The 13,146-nt window shown below is 40.4% G+C and overlaps 1 non-coding gene across 1 annotated transcript; it reads left to right on the top strand.

Moving 5' to 3' along the window:
- Window positions 1–10,225: 10,225 nt before the first annotated feature.
- TRNAF-GAA (transfer RNA phenylalanine (anticodon GAA)) lies at window positions 10,226–10,297 on the top strand. The gene has a single exon. It is a non-coding gene; the product is annotated as a tRNA-Phe (tRNA).
- Window positions 10,298–13,146: the final 2,849 nt, after the last annotated feature.

The following is a 13,146-nucleotide window of genomic DNA, read 5'->3' as shown; positions in this document are numbered from 1 at the left end:
GGAATATATCTACCTAAAGAAACTAAAGACCTATATATAGAAAACTATAAAACACTGGTGAAAGAAATCAAAGAGGACACTAATAGATGGAGAAATATACCATGTTCATGGATTGGAAGAATCAATATAGTGAAAATGAGTATACTACCCAAAGCAATTTATAGATTCAATGCAATCCCTATCAAGCTACCAACAGTATTCTTCACAGAGCTAGAACAAATAATTTCACAATTTGTATGGAAATACAAAAAACCTCGAATAGCCAAAGCGATCTTGAGAAAGAAAAATGGAACTGGAGGAATCAACCTACCTGACTTCAGGCTCTAGTACAAAGCCACAGTCATCAAGACAGTATGGTACTGGCACAAAGACAGAAATATAGATCAATGGAACAAAATAGAAAGCCCAGAGATAAATCCACGCACATATGGACCCCTTATCTTTGACAAAGGAGGCAAGAATATACAATGGATTAAAGACAATCTCTTTAACAAGTGGTGCTGGGAAAACTGGTCAACCACTTGTAAAAGAATGAAACTAGAACACTTTCTAACACCATATACAAAAATAAACTCAAAATGGATTAAAGATCTCAATGTAAGACCAGAAACTATAAAACTCCTAGAGGAGAACATAGGCAAAACACTCTCTGACATACATCACAGCAGGATCCTCTATGACCCACCTCCCAGAATATTGGAAATAAAAGCAAAAATAAACAAATGGGACCTAATTAAACTTAAAAGCTTCTGCACATCAAAGGAAACTATTAGCAAGGTGAAAAGACAGCCTTCAGAATGGGAGAAAATAATAGCAAATGAAGCAACCGACAAACAACTAATCTCAAAAATATACAAGCAACTCCTACAGCTCAACTCCAGAAAAATAAATGACCCAATCAAAAAATGGGCCAAAGATCTAAATAGACATTTCTCCAAAGAAGACATACAGATGGCTCACAAACACATGAAAAGATGCTCAACATCACTCATTATCAGAGAAATGCAAATCAAAACCACTATGAGGTACCATTTCACACCAGTCAGAATGGCTGCGATCCAAAAGTCTACAAATAATAAATGCTGGAGAGGGTGTGGAGAAAAGGGAACCCTCTTACACTGTTGGTGGGAATGCAAACTAGTACAGCCACTATGGAGAACAGTGTGGAGATTCCTTAAAAAACTGGAAATAGAACTGCCTTATGATCCAGCAATCCCACTGCTGGGCATACACACTGAGGAAACCAGAAGGGAAAGAGACACGTGTACCCCAATGTTCATCGCAGCACTGTTTATAATAGCCAGGACATGGAAGCAACCTAGATGTCCATCAGCAGATGAATGGATAAGAAAGCTGTGGTACATATACACAATGGAGTATTACTCAGCCATTAAAAAGAATACATTTGAATCAGTTCTAATGAGGTGGATGAAACTGGAACCTATTATACAGAGTGAAGTAAGCCAGAAGGAAAAACACCAATACAGTATACTAACGCATATATATGGAATTTAGAAAGATGGTAACGATAACCCTGTATACGAGACAGCAAAAGAGACACTGATGTATAGAACAGTCTTATGGACTCTGTGGGAGAGGGAGAGGGTGGGAAGATTTGGGAGAATGGCATTGAAACATGTAAAATATCATGTATGAAACGAGATGCCAGTCCAGGTTCAATGCACGATACTGGATGCTTGGGGCTGGTGCACTGGGACGACCCAGAGGGATGGTATGGGGAGGGAGGAGGGAGGAGGGTTCAGGATGGGGAACACATGTATACCTGTGGTGGATTCATTTTGATATTTGGCAAAACTAATACAATTATGTAAAGTTTAAAAATAAAATAAAATTAATTTTAAAAAATTTAAAAAAAAAAAGAAAATGAATTTCAGAGCAAGGATGCCCATTTTCAAATCTCAGCTTTGAAAAACTTCTGAGGCATGTGCTTAGGTTACCTAGCTTCTCTCTTTCTCAAATCCCTCACCTTTAAAATATTTATAATAATACTGGCTAACTCGCATCTCTGCATAGAACTTGCCCATGGAAGTACAGCTGCTCCATGGGTGTATAATCACTCTTGTCTGCTTAAATATGCCATAAATCCATCCTTTCTCCAAGACATAACTCGAATTTATTTGCCTTTCCTGTTTATATTTCTTTTTCTAACTTGAGATGTAATGAAATGGGCTGTTCTAAAACTCTCAGGAAAAAGGTCTGAGTATGCCTCACAAGCACAATGAAAGGGGAAAATGACGCTAAAAACTATATTACACAAGCTTTTCTTCATGTAATTTCTCTTTAACATGTATGACTATACCCAACATGGGACTTCTCTGGTGGCTCAGTGCTAAAGAATCAACGCGCAATGCAGGAGACATCGATTGGATCCCTGGGTCAGGAAGATCCCCTGGAAAAGGAGATGACAGCCCCCTCCAGTATTCTTACCTGGGAAATCCCATGGACAGAGGAGACTGGGAGGCTACAGTCCATGGGGTCACAAAGAGTCAGACACGACTAAGCAACTAAACAACAGCAACACAGCTAGCATAGCATGTATTGTGTGCCAGGCAGTGTTGTTCTTTCTTTGTAAATGTTATCTCCTTTGGCTTTCATCCTCCCCGTCAGAAAGATCTGGGCCATTAATCCCTCTGCTGTGCTGCCTCTGATTGTAAACAAAGGACACTGGTCAGTTCCCAGTTCAGTTCAGGCTCTCAGTCGTGTCCGACTCTTTGCGACCCCATGGACTACAGCAGGCCAGGCTTCCAAGTCCATCACCAACTCTCGGAGCATGCTCAGGTTCATGTCTGTCGAGTCGGTGATGCCATCCAACCATCTCATCCTCTGTCATCCCCTTCTCCTCCCACCCTCAATCTTTCCCAGCATCAGGGTCTTTCCCAATGAGTCAGTTCTTTGCATCAAGTGGCCAAAGTATTGAAGCTTCAGCTTCAGCACCAGTCCTTCCAATGAATATTCAGGATTGATTTTCTTTAGGATTGACTGGTTGGATCTCCCTGCAGTCCAATGGACTGTCAAGAGTCTTCTCCAACACCACAGTTCAAAAGCATCAATTCTTCGATGCTCAGTTTTTTTTGTTTTTTTTTTTAATGGTCCAACTCTTACATCCATACATGACTGGATGGAATGCATGGACTATGGAAAAACCATAGCTTTGACTAGACAGACCTTTATTGGCAAAGTAATATCTCTGTTTAATCTACACAGCATATTAAAAACAGAGATATTACTTTGTCAACAAAGGTCCATCTAGTCAAAGCTATGGTTTTTCCAGTAGTCATGTATGGATGTGAGAGTTGAACTATAAAGAAAACTGAGCATCAAAGCATTGACACTTTGGAACTGTGGTGTTTGAAGAAGACTCTTGAAAGTCCCCTGGACTCCAAAAAGATCAAGCTTTTCTTCCAAGGAGCAAGTGTCTTTTGATTTCATGGCTGCAGTCACCATCTGCAGTGATTCTGGAGCACAAGAAAATAAAGTCTCTCACTGTTTTCATTGTTTCCCCATCTATTTTCCATGAAGTGATGGCACCAGATGCCATGATCTTCATTTTTTGAATGTTGAGTTTTAAGCCAGCTTTTTCACTCTCCTCTTTCACTTTCATCAAGAGGCTCTTCAGTTCTTTGCTTTCTGCCATAGGGTGTGTCATCTGCATATCTGAGGTTATTGATATTTCTCCCCAGCAATCTTGATTCCAGATTGTGCTTCATCCAGCCTGGCATTTCACATGATTTAATATGCTTATATGTTAAATAAGCAGGATGACAATATGCAGCCTTGATGTACTCCTTTCCCAATTTGGAATCAGTCTGTTTTTCCAAATGCGGTTCTAACTGCTACTTCTTGACCTGCATACAGGTTTCCCAGGAGGGAGGTAAGATGTTCTGGTATTTCCATCTCTTTAAGAATTTTCCACACAGTTTGTTGTGATCCATGTTTACTTAAAATACTTGGTGAAAAATAAGATGTTAAGCCTACCGTGGCTGAAATCTCCTCTCATTCAAATAGATTTTATGAAATGACACTGCGTCTATCCCAATGCAAACTAACATTTTTGAGAGTCTGAGATGTCCCGTCTAATTTTAAAACCTAACATTTCCTACATTGCCACAGTTTGATTTTTGTATGTATGTTTATTAAATTCTCAGTGACTAGTGGTCTAAGGAACCAAGTCAGGGAAAAGCTGGTTTAGATTCTTTCCAGGACAAGTAGACTCTTCTTTTGTAGAAATATTCTGAGGAAAGAAGATTGACTTTTATTAGCATCAGTGAATGTGTTTCTGGAGAAATAGAGGGGATAATCTTTTTAGGGGCTCTTTTTCATTTGCAAAAAGAGACTTAGGAATCCCTGAGCAGCGGATAGTATTCAATCAGTGCCTTATGTATTAACTTAATTTGGTTAGCAGGTTTCTGAAACTTCTGTGCTATTGAAGATATGGAAAATATAGTATCTTATGGGACAACCAAGAAGATTGCCTTTCAGTAACCTGTGTGGTCCATTTTTTTCTTACATATTATAATTATTCACTCCAAAGGATTTGAGGAATCTGGCAATAAAGTTCTGTCTTTCACACACACATATAAACACAATAAACAATTAACCTGTGCCTCTGACCCTCCTTCCTGCATATGGTGACTCCATGATTGTAAAGTGAAGATCTTTAAATATTATGAGGGTATATCTTGTGTAATTTATAGTGATTGTGTTACAAACATTTACTGAGTGCAGAGTATGGGCACAGGGTATAAGCTCTCACATCATCGTCTTCATCCAATCATAGAGTTGCCCCTGGGTAATAGGTATATTATTTTGGTTGGCCATTACACCAATTCCATGGGCTAAGAATTACTACCCTCATGCTATGCATAAGAAGAAAGAAGCCCAGAAAGGACTTTCAAAAGACCTCAAATCAGACTTCCCTGGCAGGAAAGTTAAGAATTGGTTAAGAATCACCTGCCAATGCAAGGGACATGGTTCCGGTAAGATTCCAGATGCCACAGAGCACCTAATCCTGTGTGCCCAGCGCTGAAGGCTGCATCCCACCACAAACTACAGAGTAGTTCCCAAAAGCCTATGTGTGGCAATGAAGAGCCAGAGCAGCCAAAAATAAATAAATCAATCTTAATAAAAGAACTCAAATCATAAACAACTGACTGGATTCAATGCTTGGTCTCCTGTGCCCAGGGTGCCTTCAACCAGAGTCCTATGTAAAGATCCCTTCCTGTATCATTTGTTTTTCTTACCTTAGCCCTGTCTGTGACTTTCAAACAGACAGGTTTGAGCATCTGTGTTCTGAACGCTTTTGTCATGGAAATTCCATATGTCCCTTAGAGTTTATTAAAACATTATTGACTCCACCATACAACTCTAATCACATCTTCCATTGAAATGCTGGGTTTAGTGGGACACTATCAACTCTATCTAGCTGGACAGGGTTTCTGGGCAAAAAATGCTATGTCAGTTTTATCTGATGAGAGAACCGGGAGCAGACAGCTGACATAGCTTATTGTTAGTAGCACATTCTAACCACCATGACAAAAAATTGCAATAAGAACCTGCTGTATAGCACAGGGAACTCCCTTCAATACTCTGCAATGACCTATGTGGGAATAGAATATAAAAAAGAGTAGATATATGTATAAATGATTCACTTTGCTGTACAGCAGAAACTAACACAACATTGTAAACCAACTAGACTCCAGTGAAAATTGAATTAAAAAGAAAAATAAGTCTGTGAGTGAGCTTTTTGAGTATATTGGCTTTGCAGAACAAAAGGTAACGTTGCTCTTAGAAGGCAGGAAAACGTTTTCCTGGGCATCAGAATTAAAGTTATATTCAATCTTGAGAGGGTTCCACATCCCCACATTCCCGTCCACGTATGGAAAAGAAGCACATGAGTCACTCCCTACCAAACCCACACACCTATTCCGGTCCTGAGCATTAAAGCGAGACACGCATGTCAAATGGGCTTTCCTGGTGGCTCAGTGGTAAAGAATCTGCCTGCCAATGCAGGAGACTTCCAGGAGATGCAGCCTCACTCCTTGGGTTGGGAAGATCCCCAGGAGTAGGAAATGGTGGCCCACTCCAGTATTCTTGCCTGGGAAATCCCATGGACAGAGGAACCTGGCAGGCTATAGTCCATGGGGTTGCAAAGACTCGGTTGTCACTTAGTGACTAAGACAACTCATGTCAAAATGCGATGAATATCCTAGCTTCATCTCTCTCACTCTCTCTGAACGAAGATATTAATGGCTAAAATTAGGATGAAGAATTTGAAAAAAGGGTCCAATTAGGGGCACATAAAGTCCTTCCTTCCTCTACTTGCTTCAGCCCCATGTGCTAAGGTCAGAAGTCCACTGGAGAAGTTTGGGGACAAGCCCTCTGGTGTTTAAAGAGACTGTGAATTTAATTGGAAGCATCCTTTTCTACATATCTCCCTTTAAACCTGTAGCAGTTTGAACATGTGGAAAACAACTCAAGAGCTCAAGATTCCAGTTACTATCTTTCCACCACTCAGACAGGAATATCAACGAGAGCTATTAAACTGTTTCTGCATGGACAGGGTGGAGTAGCTGACTGTGCTGTATAACAAGGGCTGAGTTTCTGCTGGCCATCCAGGAAGAAGGTTTGCCCTGTATTAAAGACAGGGAGGGTCACCCAGGAAGTCAGAAAATCAATATAAGAAAAGAACTGGTCTAAGACACAGCCACTTTCTGGAAACCATTTAGGCTTAATTAAGAAAAGCCTCAGGAGCCTCTAGGACAAACCAACGGAGAATTCGTTTTACATCCTTTGGAAATAGTCGATTTTCAGGAGGCTGCAGCATTAATGTCCAACAGTTAGACCTGCGTGATTGGAGTTCTCCTTCCAGTGTTGGTGGTCCAGGGGGCAGCAAAAGTGATGCTAGGAGCCGTACTATGAATGGAAGACGCATCAAGGCCAGAGGCCATGGCGTCAGTGGAGTAGAAAAACAAAACGTACAACAAGTTTAATTAAAGCAATAAAATCTGCTACCCACTTCAAAAGACACGGGGCAGCTGACTGGTCCTCGGGGGTGGGTACAGGACCTTCAGTGTGGGCCCTCTGGAAGCAATGAGTCCAAGCACAGGATGAGAGGAGGCCATTCGCGCTCACCCATCCTCACAAGAGGGAAGCCAGCCTAGGTTTGGGCAGAGAGGGCACTCAGGGGTGGGCAACAAGGGGATTGTTTGAGCAAAAGAGAGAAACAAAGGAAAAAACTAAGAATGGCTTCAGGCTAACCACTTCATGATTAAAGATAGAGACACTGATTCTCACAGTGGCTCATTTTAAAACTTGTGATATTTTTTCTGGCTTATTATATGTTGAAGAATATCTTGAGTAGGTTTCATGTCTGAGTATTTTATTGACTGTATCAAAACACCTGGCCTATTACTATACAGCACTACAGAAATGTCACCCTCGAAGTTTGCAGCAACATTCATATCATCCTGTTACTTTGTGATAACATATGGAATAAACATATGAAGATATTAAAATGATATTCACATAGACTCATTCATCCAATAGACTGCTTCCACAAAGTACTCCATGCAATTAAGTTTAAGGTATGTTGCTAAATCTTGTTCTAAAACACAAGAATATAATAAGTTACTTGGCAAATTTGTTAAGGAATTAGAAGGAACTGTTTTCGGTTTGAACATGAAGGTTCATATCCAGTTTTCTGCTATCTCATGTTAGAGGTCATTGAAAAAATAGCAAAGAAAAATGCATTTTCAACAAAACAAGGAGGCAGCTGGGAAGCCAGACAACAAAACAGATGGAGTGGCTGCCAGGAAAGACCCGGATGAAGTGAGCACACAGGAAAAAGTTGAGCTGATACACCAGTGGAGAAGACTCCCTTCTGATGGCCCCCGAGCAAAGAGCAAGCACAACTCTCACAAGTTGAGATGCAGACACTTTGCAAAATACTAGGTTTCCACTGAGGTGACTGGTTCTGAGACACAAAGGAAGCAGAAGTAAATGAGGATTTGTGGGGGGAAAAGTCAGTTTTACAGAACCTGTACTGTCTCCATGACAATGGATAAGAAGAGAGTTTCAAAACTGTGGTTTTTCACAATGAGCTGTTTATCTTATTTAATTAGGAAGAAGAAAAGCACTATCAAATTCAGACAAAAAGTATATCTAAGAAAACAAACAAACAATAGCACTCAAAACTCCAATTAGCTTCAAACAAGTCCAGACAACTCCCCAAACAAATCACTTGCAAGTCACTCTCTAGGGGTGAGGAGGGTGGAAATTACCTCTTAATGTTGAGAGATGTGCAATGAAAAGTAATCAATACAGACCCTACACAAATAAGCTACAAGAAAAACAAAAAGAAACGGAAACAAAAAAATGTTAACAGATGTCTGCAGCACTCATTCATAACACAGAGAAGATGACAATGATAACTGAAAATATTTACAGGAATCTATGGATTTTTCTAATTGGAGAAAGAGAAATAAAGTAAAACTATAAGACAGCCAAAGGAACTGAAAGCTGGGCTAACAGAATTTTTCAAAAGTGGATGGATGGACAGAAGTTTGTATAGAATCATGTTTCCTCATATATGCATCAGTTCAGTTCAGTTCAGTCGCTCAGTCATGTCCGACTCTCTGTGACCACATGGACTACAGTACACCAGGCCTCCCTGTCCATCACCAACTCCCAGAGTGTACTCAAACTCATGTCCATTGAGTCAGTGGTGGCATCCAACCATCTCATCCTCTGTCGTCCTGTTCTTCTCCTGCCTTCAATCTTGCCCAGCATCTGGGTCTTTTCTAGTGAGTCAGTTTTTCACATCAGGTGGCCAAAGTATTGGAGTATCAGCTTCAGGATCAGTCTTTCCAGTGAATATTCAGGACTGATTTCCTTTAGGATGGACTGGTTGAATCTCCTTGCAGGCCAAGGGACTCTCAAGAGTCTTCTCCAACACCACAGTTCAAAAGCATCAATTCTTCAGCACTCAGGTTTCTCTATAGTCCAACTCTCACATCCATACATGACCAGTGGAAAAACAATAGCTTTGACGAGAGGGACCTTTGTTGGCAAAGTAATGTCTGTGCTTTTTAATATGTTGTCTAGGTTGGTCATAGCTTTCCTTCCAAGGAGCAAGTGTCTTTTTATTTCACTGCAGTCACAATCTGCAGTGATTTTGGAGCCCAAGAAGATAAATTCTGTCACTGTTTACATTGTTTCCCCATCTATTTGCCATGAAGTGATTGGACTAGATGCCATGATCTTAGTTTTCTGAATGTTGTATCTTAAGCCAACTTTTTCATGTTCCTCTTTTACTTTCATGAAGAGGCTTTTTAGTTCCTCTTCACTTTCTGCCATAAGGGTGGTGTCATCTGCATATCTGAGGTTATTGGTATTTCTCTCAGCAATCTTGATTCCAGCTTATGCTTCATCCAGTCCAGAATTTCTCATGATGTACTCTGCATATAAGCTAAATAAGCATGGTGACAATATACAGCCTTGATGTACTCTTTTCCTGATTTGGAACCAGTCTGTTGTTTCATGTCCAGTTCTAACTGTTGCTTCTTGACCTGCATACAGGTTCCTCAAGAGACAAGTCAGGTGGTCTGGTATTCCCAACTCTTGAAGAATTTTCCACAGTTTGTTGTTATCCACACAGTCAATGGCTTTATAGTCAATAAAAGAGGAGTAGATGTTTTTTCTGGAACTTTCTTGCTTTTTCGATGATCCAGTGGATATTGGCAATTTGATCTCTGATTCCTCTGTTTTATCTAAATTCAGCTTGAGCATCAGGACATTCATAGTTCACATACCGTTGAAGCCTGGCTTGGAGAATTTTTGAGTATTACTTTGCTAGTGTGTGAGATGAGTGCAATTGTGTGGTAGTTTGAACATTCTTAGGCATTGCCTTTCTTTGGGATTGGAATGAAAACTGAACTTTTCCAGTCCTGTGGCCACTGCCAACTTTTCCAGGCTTGCTGTCATATTGAGTACAGCACTTTCATAGCATCATCTTTTAGGATTTTAAATAGCTCCACTGGAATTCCATCACCTCCACTAGCTTTGTTCATAGTGATGCTTCCTAGGACCCACTTGACTTCGCACTCCAAGATGTCTGGTTCTAGGTGAGTGATCATACCATCCTGGTTATCTAGGCCATGAAGATCTTTTTTTTATATAGTCCTTCTGTTTATTCTTCCCTGGGGCTTCCCTAGTGGCTCAGATGGTAAAGCGTCTGCCTGAAATGCAGGAGACTCAGGTTCGATTCCTGAGTTGGGAAGATCCCCTGGAGAAGAAAATGGCAACCCACTCCAGTATTCTTGCCTGAAAAATCCCATGGATGGAGGAGGCTGGTAGGTACAGTCCATGGAGTCACAAAGAGATGGTCACGACTGAGCAACTGCACTTTCTTTCTTTCTTTGTTTATTCTTGCCACCTCTTCTTAATATTTTCTGCTTCTGTTAGGTCCCTACCATTTCTGTCCTTTACTGAGCCCATCTTTGCATGAAATGTTCCCTTGGTAATCTAATTTTCTTGAAGAGATCTCTAATCTTTCCCATTCTATTGTTTTCCTCAATTTCTTTACACTGATCACTGAGGAACGCTTTCTTATCTCTTCTTGCTATTTGTTGGAACTCTGCATTCAACTGCGTATATCTTTCCTCTTCTCCTTTGCCTTTTGTGTCTTTTCTTTTCTTAGCTATTTGTAAGGCTTCCTCAGACAGCCATTTTGCCTTTCTGCATTTCTTTTTCTTGGGGATGGTCTTGATCACTGCCTCCTGTACAGTGTCACAAACCTCCGCCATAGTTGTTCAGGCACTCTGTCTATCGGATCTAATCCCTTGAATCTATTTGTCACTCCCAGTGTATAATCATTAGGGGTTTGATTTAGGTCATATCTGAATGGTCTAGTGGTTTTCCCTACTTTCTTCAATATAAGTCTGAATTTGGCAATAAGGAGTTCATGATCTGAACCACAGTGAGCTCCCAGTCTTGTTTCTGTTGACTGTGTAGAGCTTCTCCATCTTTGGCTGCAGAGAATATAATCAATCTTATTTCAGTATTGACCATCTGCTGATATTCATGTGTACAGTCTTCTCTTGTGTTGTTGGAATAGGGAATTTGCTATGACCAGTGGGTTCTCTTGGCAAAACTCTATTAGCTTTTGCCCTGCTTTGTTTTGTACACAAGACCAAATTTTCCTGTTACTTCAAGTATCTCTTGACTTCTTACTTCTGTATTCCTGTCCCCTATAATGAAAAGGACATCTTTTTTTGAGTATGAGTTCTAGAAAGTCTTGTAGGTCTTCATAGAACCTTAAACTTCAGCATCTTCAGCATTATTGGTTGGGGCATAGACTTGGATTACTGTGATATTGAATGATTTGCCTTGGAAAAAATCAGAGATAATTCATTTTTGAGATTAGGCAAGAATATTGGAGTGGGCTGCCATTCCCTTCTCCACAGGATCTTCCTGACCCCAGAATCAAACCCTCATCTACTTCATTACAGGCAAATTCTTTGCCATCTGAGCCATCAGGGAAGCCCCAAGATAACTTTATTTTCACCCCAATTGAATAAGAAACCCTGTAAGGATGGTTTTAATATTATTCATTATCATGGAAATCTCAGAAGCATCATACCCAATATTTGCAAAACTTATTTAGTGTCCCTTCTTGAAATCTTGTGGCAGTATTGTACAAAAAAAGAGCAAATAATAGAGCCTTTAACAGCCCAGACCTGGAGTCAGAGAGACTTAGTCCTGACAATACCTTTCTCCTGACACTATGCTTAGTCCTAGCACTACCTTTGGTAGCTTTGTGACAATTTGTGTAGCCTCTTCAGCTTCATCTTCAGTGGTCCTTGTGAAGACAAAAGAGATAATGCACGTAAAACACTCAAGATAGTAGTCGGCACGCAGCAAGTACGGAAAACAGTTTAGCTGATTATTTAGATAATTATTTTCTGATTCCACAAAAATGTGAAACTTGCATGCTGGCATAAATTATTTGTAAACCTGAGCGGGATTGAGATACGAACTCAGGTCTTTGTTCGTGTGGCCACATTCATGTGACAAATATGTCTGAAACTGTACTGTTTCACAATATGTAAATTAAATTATTTTAAGCCTCTTCCTTGTCATATCTCAAATTCCACTTCTTAGGGAATTTGGTCAGTGGCCTTAATAACTCACCTAAACTCATATTCCTTTTTTTTTTTTTTTTTGAGCATACATACTCACACCTTTTGTTTTCTACTCTGAAAAGAAAAAAGAAAAGTCTGGAGCTAATGTCATTTTCTAACATTCCCCATATTTCTTGAGGCTTTACTTAATTTAGATGAAGTGAATGCAACAGTTAGAACTGGACATGGAACAACAGACTGGTTCCAAATAGGAAAAGGAGTACGTCAAGGCTGTATATTGTCACCCTGCTTATTTGACTTCTGTGCAGAGGACATCATGAGAAACGCTGGGCTGGAAGAAGCACAGCTGGAATCAAGACTGCCGGGAGAAATGTCAATAACCTCGTCACTTCATGGCAAATAGATCAGGAAATAGTGGAAACAATGACGGACTTTATTTTGGGGGTGCCAACATCATGCAGATGCTGACTGCAGCCATGAAATAAAAGGCACTTGCTCCTTTGAAGAAAAGTTATGACCAACCTAGATAGCATATTAAAAAGCAGAGAGATATTACTTTGCCAACAAAGGTCCATCTAGTCAAAGCTTTGGTTTTTCCAGTAGTCATGTATGGGTGTGAGATTTGGATTATAAGGAAACCTGAGCACAGAAGAATTGATGCTTTTGAACCATGGTATTGGAGAAGACTCTTGAGAGTCCCTTGGATGCAAGGAGATCCAAGCAGTCCATCCCAAAGGAAATCAGTCCTGAATACTCATTGGAAGGACTGATGCTGAAGCTGAAGCTCCGGTACTTTGGCCACCTGATCTAAAGAACAGACTCATTTGAAAAGACCCTGATGCTGGGAACGATTGAAGATGGGAGGAGAAGGGGATGCAGAGGATGAGACGGTTGGATGGCATCACCGACTCAATGGACATGAGTTTGAGTAAACTCCGGGAGTTGGTGATGGACAGGGAGGCCTGGCATGCTGCAGTCCATGGGG

Source organism: Bos javanicus, chromosome 12 (assembly GCF_032452875.1).
Source record: "Bos javanicus breed banteng chromosome 12, ARS-OSU_banteng_1.0, whole genome shotgun sequence".
Lineage (NCBI taxonomy): Eukaryota > Metazoa > Chordata > Mammalia > Artiodactyla > Bovidae > Bos > Bos javanicus.
This window is presented reverse-complemented; position numbering and strand designations above follow the sequence as displayed.